This window comes from Aegilops tauschii, chromosome 2 (assembly GCF_002575655.3).
Source record: "Aegilops tauschii subsp. strangulata cultivar AL8/78 chromosome 2, Aet v6.0, whole genome shotgun sequence".
NCBI classification, from domain to species: Eukaryota; Viridiplantae; Streptophyta; class Magnoliopsida; order Poales; family Poaceae; genus Aegilops; species Aegilops tauschii.
Window position 1 is genome coordinate 598545456 of NC_053036.3, and position 14755 is coordinate 598560210.

At 40.5% G+C, this 14755-nt stretch overlaps 1 long non-coding RNA gene across 3 annotated transcripts; it reads right to left on the bottom strand.

Annotated features, from left to right (window-relative positions):
• Nucleotides 1–10612: 10612 nt before the first annotated feature.
• LOC109753106 (uncharacterized) lies at nt 10613–14369 on the bottom strand. 3 transcript variants are annotated; one of them, XR_002230404.4, is made up of 7 exons: nt 14056–14369; nt 13847–13934; nt 13059–13183; nt 12751–12942; nt 11989–12096; nt 11119–11240; nt 10613–10993 (listed from the first exon to the last, which is right to left on the bottom strand). It is a non-coding gene; the product is annotated as an uncharacterized lncRNA (long non-coding RNA). The 3 variants fall into 3 exon arrangements; XR_006670671.2 differs by having other exon boundaries at nt 12788–12909; nt 14056–14368; XR_002230402.4 differs by having other exon boundaries at nt 12751–12909; nt 14056–14365.
• Nucleotides 14370–14755: the final 386 nt, after the last annotated feature.

Sequence of the window (14755 nt, forward strand, 5' to 3'; positions counted from 1 at the left end):
AGCACTAAATATGGACTTGACTATGAGATAGTAGCTTCTTTCTGTGAATCCTTTGCTACTCATGTTGATCTCCCTAAGGATAAGTGGTTTAAATATAATCCTCCCATTGAAGTAAAATTAGTTGCACCTATTAAAGTTGAAGAAAAGACTATCACTTATAATGATTCTGTTCTTCCTACTGCTTATATTGAGAAACCACCTTTCCCTGTTAGAATAAAGGATCATCCTAAAGCTTCAACTGTGGTCAATAAAAGTAATATTAGGACACCCAAACCTCCTGAGAAAATTAAAGTTGAACCTAGTATTGCTATGGTTAAAGATCTCTTGGCTGATAATATTGATGAGCATGTTATTTACTTCTGTAATGAAGCTGCTAGAATTGCTAGACCTGATACTAAAAATAAACATAGACCTGTTGTAGGCATGCATGTTATTTCTGTTAAAATACGAGATCATTGCTATCATGGCTTATGTGATATGGGTGCTAGTACAAGTGCAAGTGCAAGTGCAATACCTCATTCCTTATACAAAGAAATTATGCATGATATTGCACCTACTGAGTTAGAGGAAATTGATGTTACAATTAAGCTTGCCAATAGAGACACTATTTCACGAGTTGGGATTGTTAGAGATGTTGAAGTCTTGTGTGGGAAAGTCAAATATCCTGCTGATTTTCTTGTTCTTGGTTCTCCACAAGACGACTTCTGTCCCATCATATTTGGTAGACCCTTCTTGAATACTGTTAATGCTAGGATAGACTGCGAAAAGGATGTTGTTACTATTGGTTTGGGGGATATGTCTCATGAGTTTAACTTTGCTAAATTTCGTAGACAACCTCGTGATGAGGAATTGCCTAGTAAAGATGAAATTATTGGTCTTGCTTCTATTGCCGTGCCTCCTAATGATCCTTTAGAACAATATTTGCTAGACCATGAAAATGATATGTTTATGAATGAAAGAAGGGAAATATATGAAGTATTCTTTAAACAGGGACCTATTTTGAAACACAACCTGCCTGTTGATATCCTAGGGGATCCTCCTCCACCCAAGGGTGATCCCGTGTTTGAGCTTAAACCATTACCTGATACTCTTAAATATGCTTATCTTGATGAGAAAAAGATATATCCTGTTATTATTACTGCTAACCTTTCAGAGCATGAAGAGAAGAGATTATTGAAAACTCTGAAGAAGCACCGTGCTGCTATTGGATATACTCTTGATGATCTTAAGGGCATTAGTCCCACTCTATGCCAGCACAAAATAAAATTGGAGAAAGACGCTAAACTAGTTGTTGATCACCAACGACGGTTAAATCCTAAGATGAAAGAAGTGGTAAGAAAAGAAATACTAAAGCTTCTGGAGGCAAGTATAATTTATCCCATTGCTGATAGTCAGTGGGTAAGTCCTGTCCGTTGTGTCCCTAAGAAGGGAGGTGTTACTGTTGTTCCTAATGATAAAGATGAATTGATCCCACAAAGAATTATTATAGGTTATAGAATGGTAATTGATTTCCGCAAATTAAATAAAGCTACTAAAAAGGATCACTACCCTTTACCTTTTATTGATCAAATGCTAGAAAGACTATCCAAACATACACATTTTTGCTTTCTATATGGTTACTCTGGTTTCTCTCAAATACCTGTGTCAAAAGAGGATCAAGAAAAGACCACCTTTACTTGTCCTTTCGGTACCTTTGCTTATAGACGTATGCCTTTTGGTTTATATAATGCACCTGCTACGTTTCAAAGATGCATGGTGGCTATATTCTCTGACTTCTGTGAATAGATTGTTGAGGTTTTCATGGATGATTTCTCTGTTTACGGAACTTCTTTTGATGATTTCTTAAGCAACCTTGAGCGAGTTTTGCAGAGATGTGAAGAAACTAATCTTGTCTTGAATTGGGAGAAGTGCCACTTTATGGTTAATGAAGGTATTGTCTTGGGGCATAAAATTTCTGAAAGAGGTATTGAAGTTGATAAAGCTAAAGTTGATGCTATTGAAAAGATGCCGTGTCCTAAGGACATTAAAGGTATAAGAAGTTTCCTTGGTCATGCCGGTTTTTATAGGAGGTTCATTAAGGACTTATCTAAGATTTCTAGGCCTCTAACTAATCTCTTACAAAAAGATATTCGTTTTGTCTTTGATGATGGTTGCGTAGAAGCATTTGAGATACTTAAGAAAGCTTTGATTTCTGCACCTATTGTTCAGCCACCTGATTGGAATTCACCTTTTGAAACTATGTGTGATGCTAGTGATTATGTTGTAGGTGATGTTCTAGGACAAAGAGTTGATAAGAAATTAAATGTTATCCAATATGCTAGTAAAACTCTAGACAGTGCCCAGAGAAATTATGCTACTACTGAAAATAATTTTTAGCAGTTGTATTTGCTTGTGATAAGTTCAGACCTTATATTGTTGATTCTAAAGTAACTGTTCACACTGATCATGCTGCTATTAAATATCTTATGGAAAAGAAAGATGCTAAACCTAGACTTATTAGATGGGTTCTCTTGCTACAAGAATTTGATTTGCATATTATTGATAGAAAGGGAGCTGAGAACCCCGTTGCAGACAACTTGTCTAGGTTAGAGAATGTTCTTGATGACCCACTACCTATTGATGATAGCTTTCCTGATGAACAATTAGCTGTCATAAATGCTTCTCATACTGCTCCCTGGTATGCTGATTATGCTAATTACATTGTTGCTAAATTTATACCACCTAGTTTCACATACCAGCAAAAGAAAAAGTTTTTCTATGATTTAAGACATTACTTCTGGGATGACCCACACCTTTATAAAGAAGGAGTAGATGGTGTTATTAGACGTTGTATACTTGAGCATGAATAGGAACAGATCCTACGCAAGGGTCACTCCGAAGCTTATGGAGGACACCACGCTGGAGATAGAACTGCACATAAGGTATTGCAATCCGGTTTTTATTGGCCTACTCTCTTCAAAGATGCCCGTAAGTTTGTCTTATCTTGTGATGAATGTCAAAGAATTGGTAATATTAGTAGACGTGAAGAAATGCCTATGAACTATTCACTTGTTATTGAACCATTTGATGCTTGGGGCTTTGATTATATGGGACCATTTCCTTCCTCTAATGGGTATACACATATTTTAGTTGCTGTTGATTACGTTACTAAGTGGGTAGAAGCTATTCCAACTAGTAGTGCTGATCATAACACCTCTATTAAGATGCTTAAAGAAGTTATTTTTCCGAGGTTTGGAGTCCTGATACGTCTCCAACGTATCTATAATTTTTGATTGCTCCATGCTATATTATCTATTGTTTTGGACTATATTGGGCTTTATTTTCCACTTTTATATTACTTTTGGGACTAACCTATTAACCGGAGGCCCAGCCCAGAATTGCTATTTTTTGCCTATTTCAGTGTTTCGAAGAAACGGAATATCAAACGGAGTCCAAACGGAATGAAACCTTCGGGAACGTGATTTTCTCATCAGATAAGATCCAGGAGACTTGGACCCTCGGCCAAGAAAGGAGGGAGGCGGCCACGAAGGTGGAGGGCGCCCCCCTAGGGCGCGCCCCCCTACCTCGTGGGCCCCCCGAAGCTCCACCGACGTACTCCTTCCTCCTATATATACCTACGTACCCCCGACAGATCAGATACGGAGCCAAAAACCTAATTCCACCGCCGCAACTTTCTGTATCCACGAGATCCCATCTTGTGGCCTGTTCCGGAGCTCCGCCGGAAGGGGATTCCACCATGGGGGCTTCTACATCATCACCATAGCCTCTCCGATGAAGTGTGAGTAGTTTACTTCAGACCTTCGGGTCCATAGCTAGTAGCTAGATGGCTTCTTCTCTCTTTTTGGATCTCAATACAATGTTCTCCCCCTCTCTCGTGGAGATCTATTCGATGTAATCTTCTTTTGGCGATGTGTTTGTTGAGACCGATGAATTGTGGGTTTATGATCAAGATTATCTATGAACAATATTTGAATCTTCTCTGAATTCTTTTATGTATGATTGAGTTATCTTTGCAAGTCTCTTCGAATTATCCGTTTGGTTTGGCCAACTAGATTGGTAGTTCTTGCAATGGGAGAAGTGCTTAGCTTTGGGTTCGATCTTGCGGTGTCCTTACCCAATGACAGAAAGGGTTGCAAGGCACGTATTGTATTGTTGCCATCGAGGATAACAAGATGGGGTATTTATCATATTGCATGAATTTATTCCTCTACATCATGTCATCTTGCTTAAGGCGTTACTCTGTTTTCATTAACTTAATACTCTAGATGCATGCTGGATAGCGGTCAATGAGTGGAGTAATAGTAGTAGATGTAGGCAGGAGTCAGTCTACTTGTCTCGGACGTGATGCCTATATACATGATCATACCTAGATATTCTCATAACTATGCTCAATTCTGTCAATTGCTCAACAGTAATTCGTTCACCCACCGTAAAATACTTATGCTCTTGAGAGAAGCCACTAGTGAAATCTATGGCCCCCGGGTCTATTTCATCATATTAATCTTCCTACGCTTTATTATTGCTTTGCTCTTTACTTTACCTTTTATTTTACTTTGCATCTTTACACCCAAAAAAATACCAAAAATATTATCTATCATCTCTATCAGATCTCACTCTCGTAAGTGACCGTGAAGGGATTGACAACCCCTATTCGCGTTGGTTGCGAGGAGTTATTTGCTTTGTGTAGGTACGAGGGACTTGCGCGTGGCCTCCTACTGGATTGATACCTTGGTTCTCAAAAACTGAGGGAAATACTTACACTACTCTGCTGCATCATCCTCTCCTCTTCGGGGAAAACCAACGCAAGCTCAAGACGTAGCAAGAAGGATTTCTGGCGCCGTTGCCGAGGAGGCTTACGCAAGGTCAAGTCAAGATTTGGACTCCCGACAACGAGCCATTTCTGGTGCCGTTGCCGGGGAGTCTACGCAAAAGTCAACATACCAAGTACCCATCACAATCCCTTATCTCTTGCATTACATTATTTGCCATTTGCCTCTCGTTTTCCTCTCCCCCACTTCACCCTTGCCATTTTATTCGCCCTCTCTTTCCCGTTTGCCTTTTTCTGTTTACTTGTGTGTGGGATTACTTGTTGCCATGGCACAAGATAATACCAAATTGTGTGACTTTACTAATACCAACAATAATGATTTCCTTAGCACTCCGATTGCTCCTCTTGCCAATACTGAATCTTGTGAAATCAATGTTGCTTTATTGAATCTCGTTATGAAAGATCAATTCGCCGGCCTTCCTAGTGAAGATGCCGCTACTCATTTAAATAGCTTCGTGGATTTGTGTGATATGCAAAAGAAGAAAGATGTTGACAATGATGTTGTTAAATTGAAGCTATTTCCTTTTTCGCTTAGAGATCATGCTAAAGCTTGGTTTTCGTCTTTGCCTAAAAATAGTATTGATTCTTGGAACAAGTGCAAAGATGCTTTTATCTCTAAGTATTTTCCTCCTGCTAAGATCATCTCTCTTAGGAACGATATTATGAATTTAAGCAAGTTGATCATGAACATGTTGCACAAGCTTGGGAGAGAATGAAATTAATGATACATAATTGCCCTACTCATGGTTTAAATTTGTGGATGATTATACAAAAAATTTATGCCGGATTGAATTTTGCTTCTAGAAACCTTTTAGATTCGCCGCGGGAGGCACTTTTATGGAAATCACTTTAGGAGATGCTACTAAACTCCTAGATAATATTATGGTTAATTATTCTCAATGGCACACTGAAAGATCTACTAATAAAAAAGTGCATGCGATAGAAGAAATTAATGTTTTGAGTGGAAAGATGGATGAACTTATGAAATTATTTGCTACTAAGAGTGTTTCTTCTGATCCTAATGATATGCCTTTGTCTACTTTGATTGAGAATAATAATGAATCTATGGATGTGAATTTTGTTGGTAGGAATAATTTTGGTAACAATGCGTATAGAGGGAATTTTAATCCTAGGCCTTATCCTAGTAATCCTTCTAATAATTATGGAAATTCCTACAACAACTCTTATGGAAATTTTAATAAGATACCCTCTGAATTTGAGACTAGTGTTAAAGAGTTTATGAATTCACAAAAGAATTTTAATGCTTTGCTTGAAGAGAAATTACTTAAAGTTGATGAATTGGCTAGGAACGTTGATAGAATTTCTCTTGATGTTGATTCCTTAAAGCTTAGATCTATTCCTCCTAAGCATGATATCAATGAGTCTCTCAAAGCCATGAGAATTTCCATTGATGAGTGCAAGGAAAGAACAGCTAGGATGCGTGCTATGAAAGATGCCATTATTAAAGCGTGTTCTTCCAATTTCCATGAAAATCAAGATGAAGATCTAAAAGTTATTGATGTGTCTCCCATTAAATCCTTGTTTTGCAATATGAATCTTGATAATGATGAGATTGAATATGAGTCACCTTTACCTAGAAGGCGTTCCAAAAATTCGGAGTTTTTAGAGTATGATGCTAAAATTGATAAAAGTGGGACTGAAGAAAGTAAAACCTTAGAAGTTGCTAAACCCACTATTTTGGATTTCAAGGAATTTAATTATGAAAGTTGCTCTTTAATTGATTGTATTTCCTTGTTACAATCCGTGCTAAATTCTCCGCATGCTTATAGTCAAAATAAAGCGTTTACCAAACATATCGTTGATGCCCTGATGCAATCTTATGAGGAAAAACTTGAGTTGGAAGTCTCCATCCCTAGAAAACTTTATGATGAGTGCGAACCAACTATTAAAATTAAGATTAAGGATCATGAATTTTATGCTTTATGTGATTTGGGTGCTAGTGTTTCCACTATTCCCAAAACTTTGTGTGATTTGCTAGATTTCCATGATTTTGATAAATGCTCTCTAAACTTGCACCTTGCGGATTCCACTATTAAGAAACCTATGGAAAGAATTAATGATGTTCTTATTGTTGCAAATAGGAATTATGTGCCCGTAGACTTTATCGTTCTTGATATAGATTGCAATCCTTCATGTCCTATTATTCTTGGTAGACCTTTCCTTAGAACGATTGGTGCAATTATTGATATGAAGGAAGGGAATATTAGATTTCAATTTCCAACAAAGAAATGCATGGAACACTTTCCAAGAAAGAAAGTCAAATTACCTTATGAATCTATTATGAGAGCCACCTATGGATTGCCTACCAAAGATGGCAATTCCTAGATCTATCTTTGCTTTTAGGCCTAGCTAGGGGCGTTAAACGATAGCGCTTGTTGGGAGGCAACCCAATTTTCTTTATGTTTTTTGTTTTTGTTTCTGTTTAGTAATAAATTTATCATCTACCTTCTGTTTAGATGTGGTTTTATGTTTTAATTATTGTTTGTGCCAAGTTAAACCTATAGGATCTTCTTGGATAATAGTTATTTGATCTTGCTGTAATTTCCAGAAACTTTCTGTTCACGAAAACAATTGTTAAAAATCACCAGAACGTGATAAAATAGTGATTACAATTGCTGCTGATCAATAAAAAAATTGCCTAGGTCTTCCTATTTTTTCTGAACTTTTGGAGTTCCATAAGTCTGCGTTAGTTACAGATTACTACAGACTGTTCTGTTTTTGACAGATTCTGTTTTTGTGTGTTGTTTGCTTATTTTAATGAATCTATGGCTAGTAAAATAGTTTATAATCCATAGAGAAGTTGGAATACAGTAGGTTTAACACCAATATAAATAAAGAATGAGTTCATTACAGTACCTTGAGGTGGTCTTTTGTTTTCTTTCGCTAACGGAGCTCACGAGATTTCTGTTGAGTTTTGAGTTGTGAAGTTTTCAAGTTTTGGGTGAAATTCTTTTGATGGATTATGGAACAAGGAGTGGCAAGAGCCTAAGATTGGGGATGCCCATGGCACCCACAAGATAATCCAAGTACACCAAAAAGTAAAAGCTTGGGGATGCCCCAGAAGGCATCCCCTCTTTCGTCCACTTCCATCGGTAACTTTACTTGGAGCTATATTTTTATTCACCACATGATATGTGTTTTGCTTGGAGCGTCTTGTATTTTTTGCGTCTTTGCTTTTTAGTTCACCACAATCATCCTTGCTGTACACACCTTTTGAGAGAGCCATACATGAATTGGAATTTGTTAGAATACTCTATGTGCTTCACTTATATCTTTTGAGCTTTATAGTTTTGCTCTATGTGCTTCACTTATATCTTTTAGAGCACGGTGGTGGATTTGTTTTAAACAAACCTTTGATCTCTCATGCTTCACTTAGATTATTTTGAGAGTCTTAAACAGCATGGTATTTGCTATGGTTATAAAAATTGGATGCTATGATCAATTTGATGCTTGATAATTGTTTTGAGATATAAAGGTAGTAATGTTAGAGTCATGCTAGTGGGTAATTATGGAATTGAGAAATACTTGTGTTGAAGTTGGTAAGTCCCGTAGCATGCACGTATGGTAAAAGTTGTGTGACAAATTTGTTGCATGAGGTGCTCTTTTGATTGTCTTCCTTATGAGTGGCAGTCGAGGACGAGCGATGGTCTTTTCCTACCAATCTATCCCTCTAGGGGCATGCGTAGTAGTACTTTGCTTCGAGGGCTAAGTAAAGTTTTGCAATAAGTATATGAGTTCTTTATGACTAATGTGAGTCCATGGATATACGCACACTCACCCTTCCACCATTGCTAGCCTTTCTAATACCGCGCACTTTTCGCCGGTATCATGCACCCATTATTTACCTTCCTCAAAACAGCCACCATACCTACCTATTATGGCATTTCCATAGCCATTCCGAGATATATTGCCATGCAACTTTCCACCGTTCCGTTTATTATGACACGCTTCATCATTGTCATATTGCTCTTTGCATGATCATGTAGTTGACATCGTATTTGTGGCAAAGCCACCGTTCATAATTCTTTCATACATCTCACTCATGATTCATTGCATATCCCGATACACCGCCGGAGGCATACACATAGAGTCATATTTGTTCTAAGTATCGAGTTGTAATTGTTGAGTTGTAAGTAAATAAAAGTGTGATGAGCATCATTATTAGAGCATTGTCCCAGTGAGGAAAGGATGATGGAGACTATGATTCCCCCACAAGTCGGGATGAGACTCCGGACGAAAAAAAAAAGAGGCCATAAAAAAGAGAAAAGGCCCAAATAAGAAAAATGAGAGAAAAAGAGAGAAGGGACAATGTTACTACCCTTTTTGCCACACTTGTGCTTCAAAATAGCACCATGATCTTCATAATAGAGAGTCTCTTATGTTATCACTTTCATATACTAGTGGGAATTTTGTTGGGGAACATAGTAATTTCAAAAAAATTCCTACGCACACGCAAGGTCATGGTGATGCATAGCAACGAGAGGGGAGAGTGTTGTCCACGTACCCTCGTAGACCGAAAGCGAAAGCGTTAGCACAACGCGGTTGATGTAGTCGTATGTCTTCACGATCCGACCGATCAAGTACCGAACGTACGGCACCTCCGAGTTCAGCACACGTTCAGCTCGATGACGTCCCTCGAACTCCGATCCAGCCGAGTGTTGAGGGAGAGTTTCGTCAGCACGACGGCGTGGTGACGATGTTGATGTTCTACCGACGCAGGGCTTCGCCTAAGTACCGCTACAGTATTATCGAGGTGGACTATGATGGAGGGGGCACCGCACACGGTTGGGAGAGATCAACTGATCAACTTGTGTGTTTAGAGGTGCCCTCCTGCCCCCGTATATAAAGGAGCAAGGGGGGTGCGGCCGGCCAAGGGGAGAGGCGCGCCGGAGGAGTCCTACTCCTACCGGGAGTAGGACTCCCCCCTTTTCCATGTTGGACTAGGAGAGAGAGGGGGAAGAGGTGGAGGGGAGGAAGGAAAGGGGGGGCGCCGCCCCCTTCTCCTTGTCCTATTCGGACTGGGGGGAGGGGCGCGCGGCCCTGCCCTGGCCTCCTCTCCTCTCTTCCACCAAGGCCCACTAAGGCCCATTAAGTTCCCGGGGGGTTCCGGTAACCTCCCGGTACTCCGGTAAAATCGCGATTTCACCCGAAACACTTCCGATATCCAAACATAGGCTTCCAATATATCAATCTTCATGTCTCGACCATTTCGAGACTCCTCGTCATGTCCGTGATCACATCCGGGACTCCGAACAATCTTCGGTACATCAAAACATATAAACTCATAATATAACTGTCATCGTAACGTTAAGCGTGCGGAGCCTACGGGTTCAAGAACTATATGTAGACATGACCGAGACACGTCTCCGGTCAATAACCAATAGCGGAACCTGGATACTCATATTGGCTCCCACATATTCTATGAAGATCTTTATCGGTCAGACCGCATAACAACATACGTTGTTCCCTTTGTCATCGGTATGTTACTTGCCACTACTAGGAAAAACACTACCAGTAGCGTAGGTTTTTTGCATACCAGTAGCGTGGGTTCCCGCGCTACTACTACGACGCTACAGCTAACTTTTAGCAGTAGCGCGTTTTTTACCCCGCGCTACAGCTAAAATAGTTAGTAGTAGCGCGGTGCCATCCGCACTACTACTATTTGAACCCGCGCTACTACTAACAAAATAGCAGTAGCGCTTCTAGTATACCAGGCGCTACTACTATGCTAGCTACTAGTAGCGTGTAGTTTTCTCCCAGCGCTACTACTAACAAATTATGAATTAAAAAAATAAAAATTACATACGTTATTCATAGATAGAAATCAGGGACACGTCCAGTGCAAAATAAATTAAACGCACACAACCAAAGGTGGGTACCTTCCCTAATGTTCCACCACCAGCCTAAACAGACCACTTCTCTACATGTATCTAGCAAGGCTCGGAGTGCAGACGCCGGCGGACCCAAATCCTCCCTCACCCTGAACGATGGCATCGAGGTCCTCCACCTCGGCGACATCCGGCGTCGGGATCACATCGACGATCATCCGTGCGGCGTGGTCGCCAGGCTTCACGGCGAAGTCCACCTATGAGTGGTTGAAGAGCACGATGCCCACCAGGCTGTCGTAGTCAATGTCCATCACCCCTACGGCCAAATCAGGAAAGTGAAAACTTGTTAGTACGCGTCAACGTTCAAATCCCGCTAGGTATTTTCTTTCTTTTTAGCACATGCACATGCATCAATAGTAACAGCCGGAGGCTAGTCCTTACTTGTTGCACGAGACGTGAAGAAGGCCAGATCCCCTCCTTGTTGCACGAACGAATCAAAGGAAGACACTGCCGCGGGACATGAAGAAGGTCGGATCCCCTCCTTCTGTAAATAGCTCAGGTGCCTGAAGTTGCAAGGAATGTCAATACAACAAACTCATAGTAATGCATAATAACAAGAAAAAAAACATGAATCCTAAAGAAAAAAGAAAAAAAAAACATGAATCCTAAAGATCATTATATGGGTCAGGATAATGTGGGTAACAATATTCATCAATAAGAACAATGGGCTGTACATTAAAGGATAAGAATGGCACTATAGTTACACTTCCAGGTAAACATTGCTTTACATAACTTATATTAACCATAGAGAAATCCTAAAATTCAAGCTACGAAGTAATATAGCTTCAATACACTATTAAGATGATACATTTACTACTGTAGATATACAACATAGTTTGGATGCATGCTGCATACCAAAGGTAATCTGATCGTGTAAAAATAAAGCTACGATGCTGCACCAAGAAGTATCAATTGTTGATTTTAGAGGTATTAAACAGACACACTTCGATCACAGAGATCAATATCTACTAGAATATAAACAGGTATGTGAAAACACCAACTCTTTACATAAAAAAAAGATGGAGCAGTATCTTTTTTTGCAGTATCCGCGCTGCCAAATTCGGCCAACAAAGAGCTCATATATGAAAAAATTTGTAGCGGGATCAATTTCCATGGTGTCATAAGATACATAGCAAGAAAGAGAAGACTTTTCTTTAAAGTATCTCTAGATGTAAGCTAAGAGAAATTTGAGATGCAAAAATATTGGATCTATATTAAAAATGGTGTGAGTAGTGAAGATATAAATGTTACCTAGCTTTGTAATGCCAACCAATATTCAGTCGGAAGTAGACATCATAAAAGAGTACCAACAGGCTGCTGTTACTTTTGTAGTTATAGCTTCTATTAATTGGCTGCTATCTGCATACATGGAAAATTTAGAAAACAATAGCTACACGATATGTAGAATAGAAAAAGGGTAGAAGTGCCAAGTGGCAACGCATACAGTATGTGAATTAGGTGCAGGTGACAAACATGCATGTATAGCGTGTAATGTTGGGAAAACCAAATCCTTAAAAGTATAGGAGTGCATAATGCCATAATCTAAGAAAATTCACTCGGTCAAGATATATTCCTGAATTGCATCTAACAATACTTGTCATTATCAATGAAGCTTGCCAAGTTCTATCATAATCATGAACTCCTTCTCAACAAAAAGAAAGATAAGGAACCTGCCAGTGAGTCTATGGTTCTTTTGTTTATTCAATGAAACATGGAGTACACACATGTCTAGATGGGAAATTTGAGTGCTGGTGGTTGTAGAAAAAGAAGTAAACACCTAAACATATATGATGAAACCAAGGATGGAGTTAGTATCAACTCGGATAAATTTGTCGCAATCCAGATGACAGTTGCAACGTTCTTAAGGAAAAATTAATATGTTGTTCGTGGACTATGTGTCTGCTTCTAGGCTACAACTCAGACACCACATTATCTATCTTCTCTGCAACAACATATTAATTCTTCATCTACATCTGTTTTAGGGACAGAATAAACTGCGACAATTACGCTCACCTAAACTGTTAGCAATCCCATAGGAAACTTCACTTACAACATGCGCTGGGCAGTATGGATAGATTGCAGCAAAACGCCTCACATATTTTTTCTACAGTGTCCATCCACGTGTTGTGGCATTGGAAGAAGATCCAACCAATGATTCCATGAACTGAGAACCTGCGACACCAATTTGTTGAATATCCTCAACCACTTTATTTAATACAGAGAAAACAGAACACAAGATTAGCGAACTCGAACTCAAAGCCGAATAGAGCAAGAATTGCAAAAACTCCAATGGATTACTCTGCATCAGGGATGGCACATACTTCAGCATACTACACGGTACATATTGTTTCTCCTTGCCCGCCATAATAACGGAATAATCAGAGATATCTACCCAGTATATGTAGCATATTGTTTTAATGGCTCCGGATGGACACATCTTCATAACCTGGAAAATCAACATGTAGCATCCAAATAATTGGTTAAGGTTTCAGAAAACACCATGTGTGCTTGTACAGTATGTAAATTTTCAGAAACACTATTTGGTCACATAATTGATGAACGAGATTGGTACAGTATGCATGCATGTATGAATTGGTGCTTGTGTAGCCCCATCTCCCACTCCGTAGTACAAGTATTTTTCAATTAACAATGCTAATTTACTGCAGTATAAAATACATAGAGCAGAGACTAAAACTATTTCCGTCAGAGGTAAATCAGGTATATACTCAGATTGGTGCTTGAGCATGATCAGGTAAATCAGGTATAAAATACATACATTTTTGGTAGTGTAGCATTCCAGATTGAAGATTATGCCCATCAAGTCTAAAACAAATCTCATCACCACCACCACTCAGTTTCGGACAGCAAGGAACACTAGAACATGTTTAAATAAAAGGGGTAAAAGAAAGCATCTTTTTCCATGGACGCTGTGAGCTAGATACTCAGCCATCTAGGAAGAGCTGCAAAATTTCTCCCGCTACAACTATCCTTCCCGGCAAACAAATACAGTACCACCATGGATTCATTCACATTGTCAGGGGCAAAGGAAGGGAAGCAGGGAACAAATATTTTTGCAGGGGGGAGAGGGAGAGGGAGAGGGGGCACTCACTGACGATTGCCTGGCGGTAGGCCTGGACCACGGCCCTGCGGACGACGGCGCCGCCCATGACGAGGAGCTGCCCGAGGAGCCGTCCGGCCTGCCGAATCATCCAATCGGATCATGAGCCACGCGATTAAGAAACGGGCCTTCCTAGATGAATCCAAAGCTCGAGTAGGGATCAAATCGAGAGAGAGAGATCGAAAGGCGAGCGCACGTACCATCTTGCTCCGGTTCAGTTCCTCACCCCCTCCCCTTCCCTCTCCGGCAGCGGCGGAAACCCTAGGCGGGCGGGCGGGCGCGATTCGTCTCGCCTCGAGGGAGACGCGGGGCCCGTGAGGGGGAACGGGGGCCGCGCGTGTGTGTCTGATGGGTAGCTGGAAGGGCTCGCTCCCTGGAGGCTTGACGCCGGCGGCAGAGGTGACGGCAGCGGCGAATCACTGGTTGTGGAGAGGGAGGAAGGGGAGAGAACGTGACGAGAGAGGGGGGATAAGGCAGAGAGGGAGGTGTGCGCTTAGTTGTAGCGCATACCCGTGAGCCGCGCTATCACTAAGTTCCTGATGGTAGCGCGGCCTCAGGAACGAACTCTACTACTAAGTGAGCTGACTAGCTGATCCTATCTATTCATAGTAATAGCGCGGGGTTGCACATCCGCGCTACTACTACCAATTTAGTAATAGTGCGGTTTTTATACCCCACGCTACTACTATGGTCTGTCCTGAGGGTGTGGTGTGGCACACTTACCAGTAGCGCGCCCCTGAAAAACACACGCTGCTGCTAACTAATATCAGCAGCGCGTTTTCTACCAAGCGCTACTGGTATGTACCAGTAGCGTGCGGTCCCAAACACACGCTACTGGTAAAGTTCTACGTATAACCATTTTCCTAGTAGTGTGCCCGAGATTCGATCGTCGGTATCTCA